General features: G+C 37.3%; 1 pseudogene; it reads left to right on the forward strand.

Moving 5' to 3' along the window:
- The first annotated feature begins 15,584 nt into the window (after positions 1-15,584).
- LOC128577711 (armadillo repeat-containing protein 1-like) lies at positions 15,585-16,294 on the forward strand (annotated as a pseudogene).
- The last annotated feature ends 1,548 nt before the right edge of the window (positions 16,295-17,842 follow it).

Raw genomic sequence — 17,842 nt, forward strand, 5'->3', positions numbered from 1 at the left:
AATCCCTTGCCCAGCCTGCAATGGGATCCCTTGTTCTATTCTTGTTAATGCGTTTGAGTTCTCTGTGGATTCTTGTTCTTAAACCTTTGTCAGAGACATAACCTGCAAATATCTTCTCCCATTCTGAGGGCTGTTTGCTTGCTTTACTTACTGTGTTCTTGGCTGTGCAGAAGCTTTTTAGTTTGATCAAGTCCCAGTAGTGTATTTTTGAAGCTGCTTCAATTGCCCGGGGGTCCTCCTCATAAAATACTTGCCCAGACCGATTTTTTCAAGGGTTTTCCCTGCACTCTCCTCTAGTATTTTTATACTTTCATGTCTTAAGTTTAAATCTTTTATCCAGTGAGAGTCTATCTTAGTTAATGGTGAAAGGTGTGGGTCCAGTTTCAATCTTCTACAGGTTGCCAGCCAGTTCACCCAGCACCATTTGTTAAATAGGGAATCTTTTCCCCACTGAATGTTTTTAATTGGCTTATCAAAGATTAAATAACGGTAAGTAGCTGGATTCATCTCTTGGTTCTCTATTCTGTTCCAGACACCTACTTCTCTGTTTTTGTGCCAATACCATGCTGTTTTGATTACTATTGATTTGTAGTATAGTCTGAGGTTTAGTAGCGTAATTCCTCCTGCTTTGTTTTTATTTCTGAATAATGTCTTGGCTATTTGAGGTTTTTTCTGATTCCATATAAAACAAAGTATTGTTTTTTCAAGATCTTGAAAGTATAACAGTGGAGCTTTAATGGGGTTTGCATTGAAATTATATATTGCTTTGGGTAGTATAGACATTTTAACAATATTGATTCTTCCCAGCCATGAGCATGGTATGTTTTTCCATTTGTTAATATTTTCAGCTATTTCTTTTCTTAGAGTTTCATAGTTCTCTTTATAGAGATCTTTCACGTCCTTTGTTAAATAAATTCCCAAATATTCCATCTTCTTTGGCACTACTGTGAATGGGATAGAGTCCTTAACTGTTTTTTCAACTTGACTGTTGTTGGTATATATAAAGGCTACCGATTTATGAATGTTGATTTTGTAACCTGAGACGGTGCTGTTCCTTGATCACTTCCAAAAGTTTTGTAGTAGAGTCCCTAGTGTTTTTCAGATACACTATCATATCATCTGCGAAGAGTTAAAGTTTGATCTCTTCTGACCCTATATGGATACCCTTGATCGCCTTTTCTTCCCTAATTGTGGTGGCTAAAACTTCCATTACAATGTTAAAAAGCAATGGAGACAATGGGCAGCCTTGTCTGGTTCCTGATCTGAGTGGAAATGATTCCAATTTAACTCCATTCAATATGATATTGGCTGTGGGTTTGCTGTAGATGACCTCTATCAGTTTAAGAAATGTCCCTTCTATACTAATTTTCTTAAGTGTTCTGATCATGAAGGGATGCTGGATATTATCAAAAGCTTTTTCTGCATCGATTGAGAGAATTATATGGTCATTGTTTTTTTAATTTGTTTATGTGCTGGATTACATTTATAGATTTATGTATATTGAACCAGCCTTGAGACCCTGGGATAAAACCAACTTGGTCATGATGTATAATTTGTTTGATGTGTTGCTGGATTCTGTTTGTTAGGATCTTGTTGAATATTTTTGCATCTATATTCATTAGTGATATTGGTCTATAATTTTCTTTTCTTGTTGGGTCTTTTCCTGGTTTGGGGATCAGGGTGATGTTTGCTTCATAGAACGTGTTGGGTAGTCTTCCTTCTTTTTCTACCTTTTGGAACAGGTTGAGTAATATAGGTACTAATTCCTCTTTAAAGGTTTGGTAGAATTCAGACGTGAAACCATCTGGTCCCGGGTTTTTCTTTGTAGGGAGGTTTTGTATGGTTGATGCTATTTCCAAACTTGATATGGGCCTGTTCAACATTTCCAATTGATTCTGGCTAAGTCTTGGAAGGTGACGTGCTTCCAAGTATCTGTCAATTTCCTTCAGATTTTCATATTTCTGAGAATAAAGTTTCTTGTAATATTCATTAAGGATTTTTTTGATTTCTGAGGAGCCTGTTGTTATTTCGTCAGACTGTTGTTATTGATGAGATTAGAGATTTTGCTCTTTTTTTCCTGATTAGGTTGGCCAAAGGTTTATCTATTTTATTGACCTTTTCGAAAAACCAGCTTTTTGATTTATTGATCTGTTGTATTATTTTTTTGTTTTCAATTTCTTTTAATTCTGCTCTAATTTTGGTTATTTCTTTTCTTCTACTGGGTTTGGGGTTGGAATGTTCTTCCTTTTCCAGTTGCTTGAGATGTCCCATTAAGTTGTTAACTTCCTCTCTTTCCGTTCTCTTGAGGAAGGCTTGCAGTGCTATAAATTTCCCTCTTAGAACTGCCTTTGCGGTGTCCCAGAGGTTCTGATAGTTCGTGTCTTCATTGTTGTTTTGTTCCAAAAAATTGGCGATTTCTTTCTTAATCTCATCTCTGACCCAGCTATCATTCAGCATAAGGTTATTTAACTTCCATGTTTTTGTATGAGTATGCAGATTCCTGTTGTTACTCAATTCAAGTTTTTTTCCATGGTGGTCCGAGAAGATGCATGGAATAATTTCTATTCCTTTAAATTTACTGAGGTTAGACTTGTGACCTAAGATGTGATCGATTTTGGAGTAAGTTCCGTGGGCTGATGAGAAGTATGTGTATTCAGTTTTGTTTGGATGAAATGTTCTGTAGATGTCTGCTAAATCCAAATGTTGGATGGTTAGGTTTAAATCTAAGATTTCTTTGATCAGCTTCTTGTTGGAGGATCGATCCAACACTGCCAAGGGAGTGTTGAAATGTCCAATGATTATGGAGCTGGAGGAAATCAAGTTACTCATGTCTGTTAGAGTTTCTCTTATAAATTGAGGTGCATTCTGGTTGGGTGCATAGATATTAATAATTGAGATCTCATCATATTGAGTATTACCCTTAACAAATATGAAGTGACCATCCTTGTCCTTCCTTACTTTTGTTGGTTTAATGCCTATTGTATCTGCAAATAAAATTGCAACACCTGTTTTTTTCTGATTACCATTTGCCTGAAATATGGACGACCATTCTTTCACCCTGAGTCTGTATTTGTCTTTTAAGTTAAGATGTGACTGTTGTATGCAACACATATCTGGCCTGAGTTTTTGTATCCAGTCAGCTAACCTATGCCTCTTTAGAGGACAGTTTAAGCCATTCACATTATTGGAGAATATTGATAAGTCTGGTGACGTTTTGGATATCGAGTTTTTCAAAAGTCCAGTGGGCATTTTTAATCCTTTCGCCATTGTGGAAATTAGAGTTTGATCTGAAGTTTCTGAGTGAGTTTACTTTTGAGGTATAGGATTGGGTTTTTCATTATGGAGGATAGGTCTGAGAATATCCTGAAGAGCTGGTTTGGTGATGGCAAATTTCTTCAACATATGAATGTCATTAAAGTATTTAATTTCTCCATCATAAATGAAACTCAGTTTAGCTGGATACAAGATCCCGGGTTGAAAGTTATTTTGTTTTAGGAGATTAAAAGTCGGTGACCACCCTCTTCTGGCTTAAAAAGTTTCAGCAGAGATATCTGCAGTCATTCTAATATTCTTGCCTTTGAAGGTAGTGGTTTTCTTTCTCCTGGCAGCTTTGAGGATTTTTTCCTTCATATTAACTTTAGTGAAGTTAATTATGATATGCCTGGGGGACGTCTTATTGGGGTTGAGTCGTGCTGGGTTTCTGAAGCTGTCCGCTATCTGAATTTCAGAATCTCTAGGCATGTCTGAAAAATTCTCTTTCATAATTTCATGCAGAAAGGCCTCTGTGCCCAGTGAGGCCACTTCATCTGTTTCTGGAACCCCTGTGATTCGGATATTTGCCTTCTTCAAATTATCCCAGAGCTCTCGAAGAGAATGATCCATTTTTGCTCTCCATTTCTTTTCCTCTTTGAGAGTTTAGGAGCGTTCAAAGGCTTTATCTTCGATTTCAGAAATCCTTTCTTCTACTTTCTCCATTCTGTTGCTGAGGGATTCTACTGTATTTTTCATATCTTTGAGGGCTGCAAATTCTTGCTTCAGTGTGTCTAAGTCTTTGTTGGTTTTGTCTTTAAATTCATTAAATTCTTGAGACAACTTTTGAATTTCTCCTCGAATTCCTAATTCCACTTTGTTAATCTTGTCTGCAATCCAAATTCTGAATTCGATTTCTGACATCTCAGCCAGTTGTTTATAAATGGGATCGTCAATTGCATCTGCCATATCTTTCCTTGGGGGGGTTGATCTATTCTGGTTATTCATGTTACTAGAGTTTTTCCACTGATTCTGCCCCATGGTTGTTTTACTCCCTCTGATTTTTTCCCCCGGGGCTTTTCTGAGGGCCTGTACAGTGTTGTGGCCTGAGAAACTGGGGCCCTGTCTGTTGTGGTGGGGCTAAGTGGTTCTGTCTTGTTTTCAGCTGGTTTCTGTTCCACTCTAGTGAAACAGATACTTTGGATTGAAGTCTCAGCTGTGGAGAAATATCATCAATTAAGTCACCCCAACCCCCTCCAGCAAACAATTGGAAAAGAAAAATCAAACCTTCCTACCACCATGCACCCAGGGCACCACCTGATTTTTCCTGAGGCAATTGGTTCAGTTCAAAAAGGTCCAAATCAATTGTCTCAGTCTGCACCTGTCTCGGGTGAGAGAGTTTAAGAGGTCTCTGGGAACTTGATCACAGGGGTCTGGTGACTACTCTGGTGTGGCTTGCTCCAGTGCTGTGTGGAGTCAGGAGAAGCCACCCAGCCTATAAATCAGTCTGGGAAGGTTGCTGCCTCCTTCCCCACCTTGCAATACTTCACATCCAGTCACTGATAGCCCTGCAGTTGGCTGACCCAGTTGCCTGTAGTGAATCGGTACTCCAAGAGTTTGTACCTGCCTGAATCGCAAGGAAGTCTGCCAGGCCGCTGCGCTCTGCCTCTCTCCAGCAGGAGGAGGTAAGGCCTGACAACCTCGGGTGCTTGATGAAGGTTGAGGGGTTTTCACTCAGGTTCAGTCTCACCCCTGATTAATGTTACTGACAGAACAGAACAGAACAACTCTGCGGTTCCCCTGCAGAAGAGAAGGTGAATTGAGTTCCAAATCAGCTTGTCTTTGCTCTTGTATTGTCTATAGGCTGACAATCCCCTGAGGGCCAGATGCGTCTTAGGTTTAGTAAAGCAGACCTCTGGGTTAGCCCCACCCTGGGAGTTTCCCTGGTTTGCAAGTTGGAGTTGCCTCAGGCAAACTCAGAGTCTCTGGTTGCCCAGGGAGACAGGAGGTGTGGCTTCAGAATATTCAGTAGTGAGCTGTATTGCTAGCAAAAGAGGGCTGCTGCTTTATGGCTCAGGCAAGGGCTGCTCCGGTGTAGCTCCCCTCCTCCGCTCCCATACTCCAGAGTCTGCACCAATAGGCTGCAGCCTAGCACTGTCTGTACCCCTCAAGCAATCACCCAAGAGTCTGGACCCCTGGGGGACAGGCCTCCAGACCTTGGAGCGACAGCAGAGGGGAGTGCGGGGAGCGCTGGGAGCCTGGGGTTGCGGGCAGAGAACACACACAGCTTTACACAGTTTTATGCCTGGCCGTATTGTCACCAAAAGACGGCTGTCGCACTGTGCCTCAGGGAACTGCCACTCCGATGCAGTCCCCTCTCCGCCCACCAACCGGGACTGGCCTCCAGACCCCAGTGTGAGCGAAGGGGAGCGCTGGGAGCTCAGAATTCCAGGTAGAGACTATATACAGTTTATACAGTTTTATGCCTGGCAGGAGGACACCGTGGCACCCTAGTAGGGGAGGTAGGTCCAGTTTTTAGAGGGTCTCTCCCATGGAGTGTAGTGGTAGGACCTTTGAACTCTGACCGGTTGTTTGTGGGGCACTCTGAGCCATTCTTATGGGGGAGGAGACTCCCGTCCACTTGGTGATGGATTTTTACCTTTTGTTTGTATCCTTGTGGTCGCAGCTCGCCTCAGTGGGGTTGACGTGCATTCTACAACCTTCTCTCTTAGTGCAGCTCAAATCCACCAGGTTACTTGCTGAATTTTTGTTCTTTAACTCTCCTTCTGGACGGGAGCCTCTGTGGAAAGCTGGCTTCAGTCAGCCATCTTGTCTCCTCCCCTACAAACTAATTTTAAAATTTAGATTACATTAATGTACACAGCTATGATTTAATAAAATAAAAAAATTTAAATTTATTTGGGAAGGCAAAGGACATAGACTAGTCAAAACAACTTTGAAAAAAGGAATAAAGCTTAAGGATTCATACTATCTGACTTTAAGGCCTTCCATAGAGCAATAGTAACCAAGACAATGTGGTATTGGCAACAGGAAAAACAAATAGATCACTAGCCAAAATAGAGAGCCTATAAGTAGACTTACATAAACGATTTTCACAAGGAGTACAAAGAAAACCACTGGGAAAACCACTCTTCAACAAATGATGCTGGAATAATTTGGTATTTATATAGAATAAAATCCTAGACTACTACCTCATACAACACACAAAAATCGAATATAAAATGAACCATAGACCTAAATACAACAGTTAGAACTATAAAGCTACTAGAATACATAAGATGATGCCTTTTTAAATTTGTGGTAGGCAGAGATTTCTTAAAATGAACATAAAAAATATGAAAAATAAAATAAAAAATAATATAATTTACTTCACTAAAATTGAATACTTCGCTCATCAAAGACAGCATTATGGAAACTAAAAGGCAAGATACAGGTTGGATGAGAATATTTACAACATAGAGCAGATAAATTACTTGTTATCAGAATAGAAAGAATTCCTACAACTCAGTAATAAATGATAACCTACCCAGTGACACTGACCAAAATACCTGAAAATACATTTTACAAAATGAGATATATGGATAGGTAATAAAAGCATAATATAATGCTCAATTTCATTGGTCATCTTGACAATGAAAATTGAAATAATAATGAGATACTGCTATATACCCACAAGAATTGTTTAAAAATGACAACAACAAATTGGAGATGATATGAAGTAAACAGAAAACTCATACATTGTAGGTGTGAGAGCACAATGCTATGAGTTTAAAAAACTATTTAGCAGATTTTATAAAGTTATACATATATCTACCCTATAAGAAAGCAATTCCACCAGTAGGTAGTTATCCAAGAGAAATGAAAACATATGCTCATAAAAAGACCTGTTCAAGAATGTTCATAGCAGCTTTATTGGTGATAGACAAAATGTGAAAAGATTCTCAGTGTCTATCAATAGCATTATGGCAAATAGTGATATATTTGTGCAATAGAATGTTACTCAGCAATAATGATTAGTGACCTATACCTTGGATAAATATAAAAATAATATTCTGAATGAAATAGATATGAATATTACATATTGAATGAATTAATATTAATTATTTTATTAAATCATAGCTGTGTACATCAATGAGATCATGGGGCACCATACACTGGTTTTATAAACAGTTTGACACATTTTCATCACACTGGTTAACATAGCCTTCCTGGCATTTTCTTAGTTATTGTGTTAAGACAATTATATTCTACATTTACTAAGTTTCACATGTACCCTTGTAAGATGCACCGCAGGTGTAGTCCCACCAATCACCCTCCCTCTGTCCATCCTCCCCCCTCCCTCCCCTCCATCTCCCCCTTCCTCATATTCTTAGGTTATAACTGGGTTATAGCTTTCATATGAAAGCCATAAATTAGTTTCATAGTAGGGCTGAGTACATTGGATAATTTTTCTTCCATTCTTGAGATATTTTACTAAGAAGAATATGTTCCAGCCCCATCCAATATTAAATTTAAGGTAAGAATTTCACATTGTATATCAAAGCATAAATTTATCCCCATAAATTTATCAATGTACAAAAGTTATGATTTAATAAAAAATAATTAAAAAAATAAAATAAACACACATTTTCAGTATGCAAAAAATAAAATAAAATAAATTTGGCAACAAATATTGATGAAAGTAACTTGTAATAGAAATCAGATCAGAGCTTACTAAGTGGTGATATAGTTGGATAGGAGGGTTTGCGGGAATTTTGGGGGGTAATGAATATATTATGTATCTTTTGATAGGAATGTGGATGTTATATCTTAATAGGGATGTGGATAACATGAGCATACACATTTTATCAAAAGTGAATGGCACACCTTTGATCTAAGTGCTTTACTTAATGCAAATTATAACTTGTATTAGTTTTTCTCTTGTTACTTGCAAATTGCAGTAAACTTACTGACCTAAAACCACACTCATTTATTATCTCACAGCTGGGTTCTCTATTCATGGTATCATAAGGCTAAAATCAAGTCATCAGTGAAGTTCTCATCTGAAGGCTATGGGGAAAATGTGCTTTCAAATTTATTTTTATTTTTAGAATAATTCAATTCCTTGAGGTTGATGGACTGAAAACATTACTTATTTTCCCCTATCTGTCTTCTAGGAATTGCTGTCCACAGCTAAAGGCTGCATTCTGTTCCTGGCTCCATGGCTTCTACATACTTTCAACAGAGAACCTCCCTCATGTTGAATCCTTCTGACTTTTCAAGTATCTCTGACTTCTGCTGCTGCTACTAAACAGATAAAAATCTCTCTGGTAAAAGGGTTGATGTTAGTAAGTGAAGTCCACTCAGAAATATTAAAACCAACTGATTTGGTACTTTAATTATCTCTGCAAATTACTTTCCCAGCAGTGTCTAGATGAGTATTGATTGAACAAGTAGGGGCCAGGAATATTGGGGGAAGGGTATTTTAGAATGCTATCTAACACAAACCTGAAAAAAGGTGAATGCCAAATATAAACATTTTCAGATAAAGAACAGCTGAAAGAATTTGGTATCAACAGACTTTACTACAACAAATGCAAAAGAAAATCTTTCAAGGTGAAAGGAAATGTCCCCAGGTCTGAATCTGCAGAAAGGAATGAATAACACCAGAAGTGGTAAATATGTTTGTTAATACAAAAGATTATTTTAAATGACTCTAGAAGATTATTGACTTTTTAAAGCAAAAATGATAAATTATGCAGTATCTAAAAGAAAATAAAAATAACAAAAATGTACGATGGGCTATTTATAACTCATGAAGAAGTAAAAAGCATCTGATAACAATAGCACCAAGAGCTAAATGGGTTGAAAATGTAATTATTCTGTTGTGAGTTTCTTACGTAATTGGTAAAGTGGTTCAACAGTAACTCAAGGATAAATTAAGAATATATATTGTATACCTGTAGAGAAAAACCACTAAAACATTGATTCAAAGATATATAGCTACAAAGCTAGAAGAGGGGGGAAATGGCAGAATAGAAACAGCCTGTGTGCACACTGTTCTCTAGGAAATTAGTAAAAATTGCAGGCAGCTGCCTATGTATGGATTGCTTGTCTAGGAAGGAAATTTGTGAAATCACAGAGAACCAACATAGACAATGTAGTGTGGGGAATAAAGGCGATAGGACAATATATTTGATAAGATCAAAGTATGTGTGGAGGAGAATAGGATAGAGCACTGGGGCATCACACACACCCCACTGATGTTGTGGCTAAGATGTGAGGAGATATTTTCACCACCACAGACCTCTCTACCTGGAACCTGTCTGAAGTCTTTGTGGAGTTACTGCACCAGATAACAGGCAGAGTGGAGATTGGACAGCAACCAAAGTCATCCTGAGCATTTGGGTGCACAGTGCCAGGTTGGCACAGGACTCAACTTTGTGGTGACTGCCTCCCCATCACCCCCACTGGACTGGGAAGTAACTGGACTAAGTGGAGGCTCACCCTGTGACTGGGAGCCAAGCAACCCTCCCTTATAGTACAACAGGGTCTGAACATGTGAATTGACTGGGACACTACAAGCTCTGACCTGGATGGCTTTGGACAACTCCTTTGGTGTATACTGGGGGAGTTTAGGAGAACTCCATGGTACATGGGCTGCTGCTGGAAGTGACCTCCACCTATGTGACTTGGCATCTACACAGTCCCCAATCTCATGGAACAGCCTTCCACTTAGCACCAACTCCACCCTTTGAAACAGTTCTGCCTGCCCTGCAGTGGTGGTGGAGGGTCCATAGTGGGGTCTTAGGGCCCAGTTCCAGTGATGGAATATCAGAGGTAGTGTCCTGGGCCTGGTGAGAGCTCTAGAGGAACAGAGGTTGAGCACAAGAAGGAAAAAGAAGCAAAAAAGTACTACTCAATAAGATGAACAGAACAGCATTCCACATAATTCTATCTCTTACTGTTAACAGTTTAAATGCACTACTCAAAAGACATGGGCTGGCCGAATGAATGAAAAAACACAACCCAAGCATTTTATGTCTCCAGGAGACACATTTAAACCACAAGAGTGCTCACAAGCACAAAGTGAAAAGATGGAAAATATATTCCACACAATGAAAACCAAAAGAAAGCAGGTATTGCCATTCTCATATCAGACAAAATACTTTAAATCAAAGATAACTTGAAATACAAAGATGGTTATTATATAATGGTAAAGGGAGCAATTCAGTATAATAACACTAACTATGTATGCACCAACACAGAAGGTCCCAAATACATAAAGCAAATTCTACTAGAGCTAAAGAAGGAAATAAATAATAACACTATAATTTCTGGGGACATTAACACTCCACTATCAAAGCTAGACAGATCATCAAAGTAGAAAATAATCACTAGAATTAGATAGGACTCCAAAACAAATGGACTTAATACATATTTACAGAACATTCTACTACAAAACTACTGAATATACATTATTCTCATTAATAAGTGGCACATTCTCCAACGCTGCTCATATCTTAGGCCACAAAACATGACTTAACAAATTTAAAAAAATTGAAACCATACCATATTCTCAGATCATAGTTACCCAAAGCTAGAAATCAATTCCAAGAGTAACTTGATTCTACACAAAGTCATGGGAATTAAACAACCTTCTACTGAATGATTATTGTATCAAAAATGACATTAAGATGGAAATCAAAAGATTCCTGAAACTGAATGACAAAAGGGACACAAGCTATCAAAATCTTTGGGAGTCAGAAAAAGCATACCTAAGGAGAAAATTCACAGCATTAAATGCCCACATCTAAAAGTCAGAAAGATCACAAATGAACAGCCTAATATTATATCTCAAAGAACTAGAAAAGGACAAGCAAACCAAGCTCAAAGCCAGTAGAAGAAAACAAATAGCATAGGTTAGAGCAGAATTGAATGAAATGAAAAACAAGAAAAAAATATAAAAGATCACTGAAACAAAAAGTTGGTTCTTTGAAAGATAAAAAGAATTGATAGACCTGCTCTATATTAATTAAGAATAGAAGAGAAAGGACCCAGATAAACTCATTCAAAAATAAAAAGGGACAATATTTACCAGATAGGGCTCTGGGCATGAGCTAACAATAGATTGCTACAAAGACCACTTTTCTGAAAGGAGAATCAATTAGCTTCCTACCACATTGGACCCAGTCTTTCACTTGCTATCAATTCCATCTGAAGAGTGAATTTTGTCTGTTTGAAGCAAAGCAGAATGACATCCACCCAAATGTTCCAGGAAAGTGCAAAGACTGAGTGGGACCACTGTCCTCTACCCTGAAATCGAAGTGTTGAGTGTCAGTACAGCAACTAGTAAAACCCCGTGACAGCTCAATATTGCCTCTGACTGGTGGGTTTCTAATGCATATTTCGTTCATTTTGGAAACCTTGTTATTGGTGTAAGTTGAGGATACTTAGCTCTCTGTGGCCACCCAACAATCCTCAGTAGCCCACTTATAGGAGTATGAAATGAGACTTTAAAGTTAACATTATACAACTGATAATAAAGTTTATTCTAACCCTTAAAAAAGGGGGACATATTACAACTGATATCACAGAAATACAAAATATCATCCACAAATGCTACAAAAATCTCTATGTACATAATATAGAAAATGTAGAGAAAATGGAAAATTCCTGGAAAGACACAACCTTCGAAGACTTCATCAAGAAAAAATAGAATTCCTGAACAGACCAATAATGAGCAATGAGATTGAAGCAGTAATAAAAAGTCTTCAAACAAAAAAGTCCCAGACCAGATGGATTAACAGCTGAATTCTACCAGAGCTACAAAGAAAAACTGGTACCAGTGTTGCAGAAAATATTCCATAACTTTGAGGAGGGAATCCTCCGCAACTCATTCTATGAAGTCACTATCACCTTGATAAACAAGGCCAGGAGAAACATATGCTCAAAGACAGGTAGAATCAACATTATTAAAATGTGCATACTACCCAAAGCAATTTAAAGATGCAATGCAATCCCCATTAAAATACCAACATCATATTTCACAGATATAGAAAAAATTCTACACTTCATTTGGAACCATAAAAAAGCCGAAATAGCCAAAGCAATCCTATGCAAAAAGAACACAACTGGTGGCAGCACTTTACCAGACTTCGAACTGTACTAGAAGGCAATAGTAACCAAAATAGCATTGTATTGATACAAAAATAGAGACATACACCAGTGGAACAGAATAGAGAACCCAGATATAAAACCACCTACCAACAGCCAACTGATATTTAACAAAGCAGATTATAATGCACATTGGGAAAATGAAGGCCTGTTCAATACACAGTGCTGAAAAAATTGATTGGACAGTCACATGCGGAAGAATGAATCAGGACCCCTGTCTTTCACCACTCACAAAAATGTATTCGAGATGGATAAAAGATTTATATGTAAGGACTAAAACCATAAGAGTTCTGTAAGTAAATGTAAGAATTCTTACATTAGTCTAGTCAAATAGTTTATGACGAAGACCTCAATGGCAATTACAGCAGTAACAAAAATAAATAAATGGGTTTTGACAGCTTACCAAATAATCAACAGAGCAAATGCACAACCTAAACAGTGAGTGAAAATATTCACAAACTACACATCCAATAAAGGACTTATATCCAAAATGTACAAAGAACTCAAAGAAATCAACAACGACAAAAAGTTAACAACCCAATTATAAAATGGACAAAGGATATGAACAGAAGTTATTCCAAAGATGATAGACAAATGGGCAAAAAACATATGAGAAAATGTTCAACATCACTAATAAAGAGGGAAATGCAAATTAAAACACAGATATCACCTTACTCCTGTTAGCATGGCTTTTATTAAAACGTCCAAAAATGAGAGATGCTAGGGTGAATACAGAAAGAAAGGAACACTTATACACCGTTGGTGGGACTGCAAATTCATATACAACTCCTATGGAAAATAATTTGGAGAGTCTTCAAAGAATCCAGCAGTTCCACTACTGAGCGTCTACCCAAAGGAAAAGAAGTCATTTTATAAAAAAGATACCTATGGCTCGGAGCCCGTAGCACAATGGTTACGGTGCCAGCTACATGGACCGAGGCTGGCGGATTCGATCCCAGCCTGGGCCAGCTAAATAACAATGACAACTGCAAAAAAAAAAAAAAATAGCTGGGCGTTGTGGTGGGCATCTGTAGTCCCAGCTACTTGAGAGGCTGAGGCAAGATAATTACTTAAGCCCAAGAGTTTGAGGTTGCTGTGAGCTGTGACGCCACGGAACTCTACCCGGGGCAACATAGTGAAACTCTGTCTCAAAAAAAAAAAAAAAAAAAAAAGATACCGGCACTCAAAAGTTTATTGCAGCACAATTCATAATTGCCAAAGTGTGGAATCAACCCAAGTGCCCATCAATTTATGAATGGATTAACAAAATGTGTTATCTATATACCATATAGTACTACTCAGCCATAAACAGGATGAATTGATGCCTTTTGCAGTAATTTGGAAGGATTGGAGACCATTCCTTCCAAATTGCTGCACATGTACTCTCTCTCTAATAAATTGGGACTAACCAATGGACATACAAGTACAGAGGGAAGTAAAAGACACAGGAAATTAAGTGAGGAGAGGGGGTGGAGGGTAGAGTCCAAAAACCCACCCAACGAGTACAATGGATGAAGGGCACATTTATAGCCCTGATTCAAGCTATTTATCAAAAACATCTGTACCCCCTTAATAATTTTGAAATAAAAAATGTGTAAAATATATAAAAAGCTAGAAAATACAAATTGAATTCATAACAAATTCTTGATTCATTTAAAAGAAGACTATAAACTAGTATAACCATTATAAAAAAAAAAGTATAGAGGTGACTCAAAATTAAAAATAGAATTACCGTGCGATTCAGCAATCCCACTACTGAGTATATATCCAAAGGAAATGAAATCAGTATGTCAAAGAGATATCTGCACTCCCATGTTTATTGTGGCACTACTTATAGTACTCACTATAGATAAGCAAAATAAGTGTCCATCAACGGATAAATAAAGGAAATGGAGTGTGTGTGTATTACACACACACACACACACAAAATGGAATAATATTCAGCCAAAAAAGGAATGAAGTCCCACCATTTGCAATAATGTAGGTGAACCCAGAGAACATCATGCGAAGTGAAATAATCCACATACAGACAGATAAATACGATCTCCCTCATATGTGGAATCTTTTTTCAAAAATGTTGACATCATAGGAGCAGAGACTAGAGCAGTGGTTACCAGAAACTGAGAAAGGCTAGGGAGAGGGAAATTCTGAAAAGGTTAGTCAATGGGTAAAAAGTTATAATTAAATAGGAAAAATAAATTCTGGTGTTTTATTACACAGAAGGATGACTACAATTAAAGTTATAAAATATCTACAAGAGAGGATTCAGATTATTTTCATCACAAAGAAATGATAAATACATAAGACAATAGATACACTAATTTGATTGTATCATTATACAATGTAGATGTGTATTGAAACATCAAATTGTACCTCATAAATATGTACAATTACAATTAGTCAATTTAATTATTTAATTAACATATTTCTTTAAAAAGGACAGGAAAAGAAGAAACTAGTATATGGGTAAGTATAAAACAAATGTAAGATGTTAGATTTAAAGGCAACAATATTAATAATTATGTTAAATATTAATAGGTTAAATAGTTCAATCTAAAATCAGAATTTCTCAGATTGGGGTTTTTTTGTTTTTGTTTTTGGTTTTTGGTTTTTTGAGATTTTTGGTTTTTGAGACAGAGCCTCAAGCTGTGGCTGTGAGTAGAATGCTGTGGCATCACAGCTCACAGAAACCTCCAATTCCTGGGCTTGAGCAATTCTCTGGTCTCAGCCTCCCAAGTAATTGGGACTCCAGGCCCCCGCCACAACCCATGGCTACTTTGTTGGTTATAGTTGTCATTGTTGTTTGTCAGGCCAGGGCTGGAATCAAACCGCCGGCTCTGGTGTTATGTGCCTGGCGTCTTAGTCATTTGAGCTATAGGTGCCGAGCCTCCAATTGGTTTTTAAAGACTCAAATATAGAGAGCCTTTCCTGGCCAGCGCTTTCTTTTTGGCTCCCTGAGTTGGTCCAATTGGTGCTGCAGGCTGTGGACTCTTAGGACTCTAGAGCGAATTTAAGATTTTATCCATGTGCATGGTATAGAAGACGAATTCTTCCTCCTCCAGGATGAACAAAGAACCTGATGCTCTATGGTTACTTAACCAGCTAAAGAATCTAGCAGAAGATCCATTAAATAGAAGAGCCTTGGTCCAGGATCAGGGATGTCTGCCTGGCCCGATTTTATTTATGGATCATCCCCAAACCCTCTGCTTTCTCTTTGATGCTTGGCAGAATGCAGTGTGAACAGAGAGAAGATGAAAGGAGAACTGGGTATGATGTCGAGCTTACAACATGTTATACAGAAAACTACAACTCCGGGAGAAACAAAACTTCTGGCCTCTGAATTCTGACATTTTTCAGTCCTCCAATATGGCAGATGGTGATGGTTTCAATGAAATGAATTTGCGTCACAGGAAAAGCTGTAGAACTATAGACAAATGTGCCAAAACAGTGATTTTGCATATAGCTGGTCTGGATGATACGTCTTAGAGAAATCTATGTGAATAAGCTTTGTTAAAAATTAAAGGCGTTACTAGCTTCACTTTTCAAATGGCTTTACAAAGATGTGTGGTGTGAATTTGTTCAGATTTGAAACCAGAAGCTTTGACATCCGCAATAGCATCGGTTAAGGTTATGAAAGCTCAACAAGTTGTGAAAAGTGAAAGTGGAGAAGAGATGTTGGTTCCATTCCCAGATCCTCCTGTGGAAGTAGAACAGAACACAGAGCTGCCTGACTACCTGCCTGAGGATGAGAATCCCACAAAGGAGCAGGACAAAGCAGTGTCCCTGTCCTGTCCGCTCACACCCAGAGGGTGGAGCTAGCTGTCTGAGCACAGCTGCAAACTTGTCATCCATGTGGTTCTACTGGTGACTTCAATGGGGGCTCAAGGACTGTGTGAACTAACACGGGGCCAGCTTTCCATTGTTGTGGTGAACTGTTAAGTGCAATTTGCAATAAGTTATTGTGAAAAGTTTTTAGATTACATGATTGCCTATGCTGCATTTTACATCTTATTGGACATTTTACCCCACACTGAATTGTCAAAAGGACAGAGGCTATGGGTAGAATTGCTTTGTTTCTGAAGCTATTTTGGTTTTGTTTTCCTTTGTTTAATTGCCTTACTTTTTAAAAACATGGCTCTGTCGTGAAAACCAAACATGTACCTGCAGCTTTACATTTTTATTTTACATGAAGCACATGATTTGGGAAACTTCTCCTCAAGGTTCAGGACCTATCTGAAGTTTTTTTGTAGTTCAAGTTGTGCATGAATTACTGAATGTTTTTCTCTGCTTTTCTTCATGAAAGATACTTCCTTTGTTTCTCTTAACTGAAAGTTGAAAACATGTCTCATTAATCTTCTTTTGTTTCTTTTATTATTTTGACAATGATGTTTCTAGAAAGAATGTTACTAATGACATGGTGCAAATTAAAATATATTCATTTGAATATAGTAGTCCCCTAAAAATACAACTCTACAAAAGAAATTAAAAACTCAAAAAGATACTATTTTACAGAGACACACTTTAAATGTAAGGACATAACCATATTGAAAGTATAAAGAGACAAATTATATACAATGCAAACATTATTATTAGAACACTAATATCAGATAAAGATTTCAAGGAAAGAAGTATTACCAGAGATAAATAGGGTTATGTCATGATAGCAAAAGGTTCAATTCACCAGAAAGATGAAATAATCCTAAAGTTTTGTGTACCAAATTTCCTAGTTTCAAAATAAATGAAAAAATTGATGTAACTAAAAGAAAAATCCATAACTATAGATGGGGATTTAAAACTTTTTTCATAGTAATTGATAAAAATGGAAGAAAAATATTAGTAAGGTTATAGAAGATTTGAGTAACTTGACATAATTGATACAGAATACTACATTTAACAAGTGTAAAACACAAGTTTTCTAAAAGTAAACATGGGGAATTCACTAAAATGGACCATATGCTAAGTCTTAAAACAATTATCAATATATTTCAAAAAAATGAAACACTAAAATAAATCAGACAAAAAAATTTTACTGCATGCTTATTTTTAAAGATAATCAATCAATCAATCAATCAGAGGCTAAATCCAGAAGAATTTCCATCAAGAAAGAACAAAGCAAGGGAGACAAGGAAATTATTTAGGAAATCATGCACTAAACTTTCTAAAATCACAGAACAGTAATTATCAGATTGAAGGAGCCCCATCAAGTTCCCAGCACAGTAATGCAAAAAAACGCTACACACATGTGCAAACACAAATAATACTGTCTTGTCATTGCAAGATTTCATAATGCTGAGTATAGAGAAGTTCCTAAAAATTTAGCAATAAAAAAGTTCATCTAAAATAAATAAGAATCAAGATGGCATTAGTTTTCTATGAAGTTGTGAATACTTGGAATATGATACTGCAATGTTTTCAA

The sequence above is a fragment of the Nycticebus coucang genome, chromosome X (genome assembly GCF_027406575.1).
Source record: "Nycticebus coucang isolate mNycCou1 chromosome X, mNycCou1.pri, whole genome shotgun sequence".
NCBI lineage: Eukaryota > Metazoa > Chordata > Mammalia > Primates > Lorisidae > Nycticebus > Nycticebus coucang.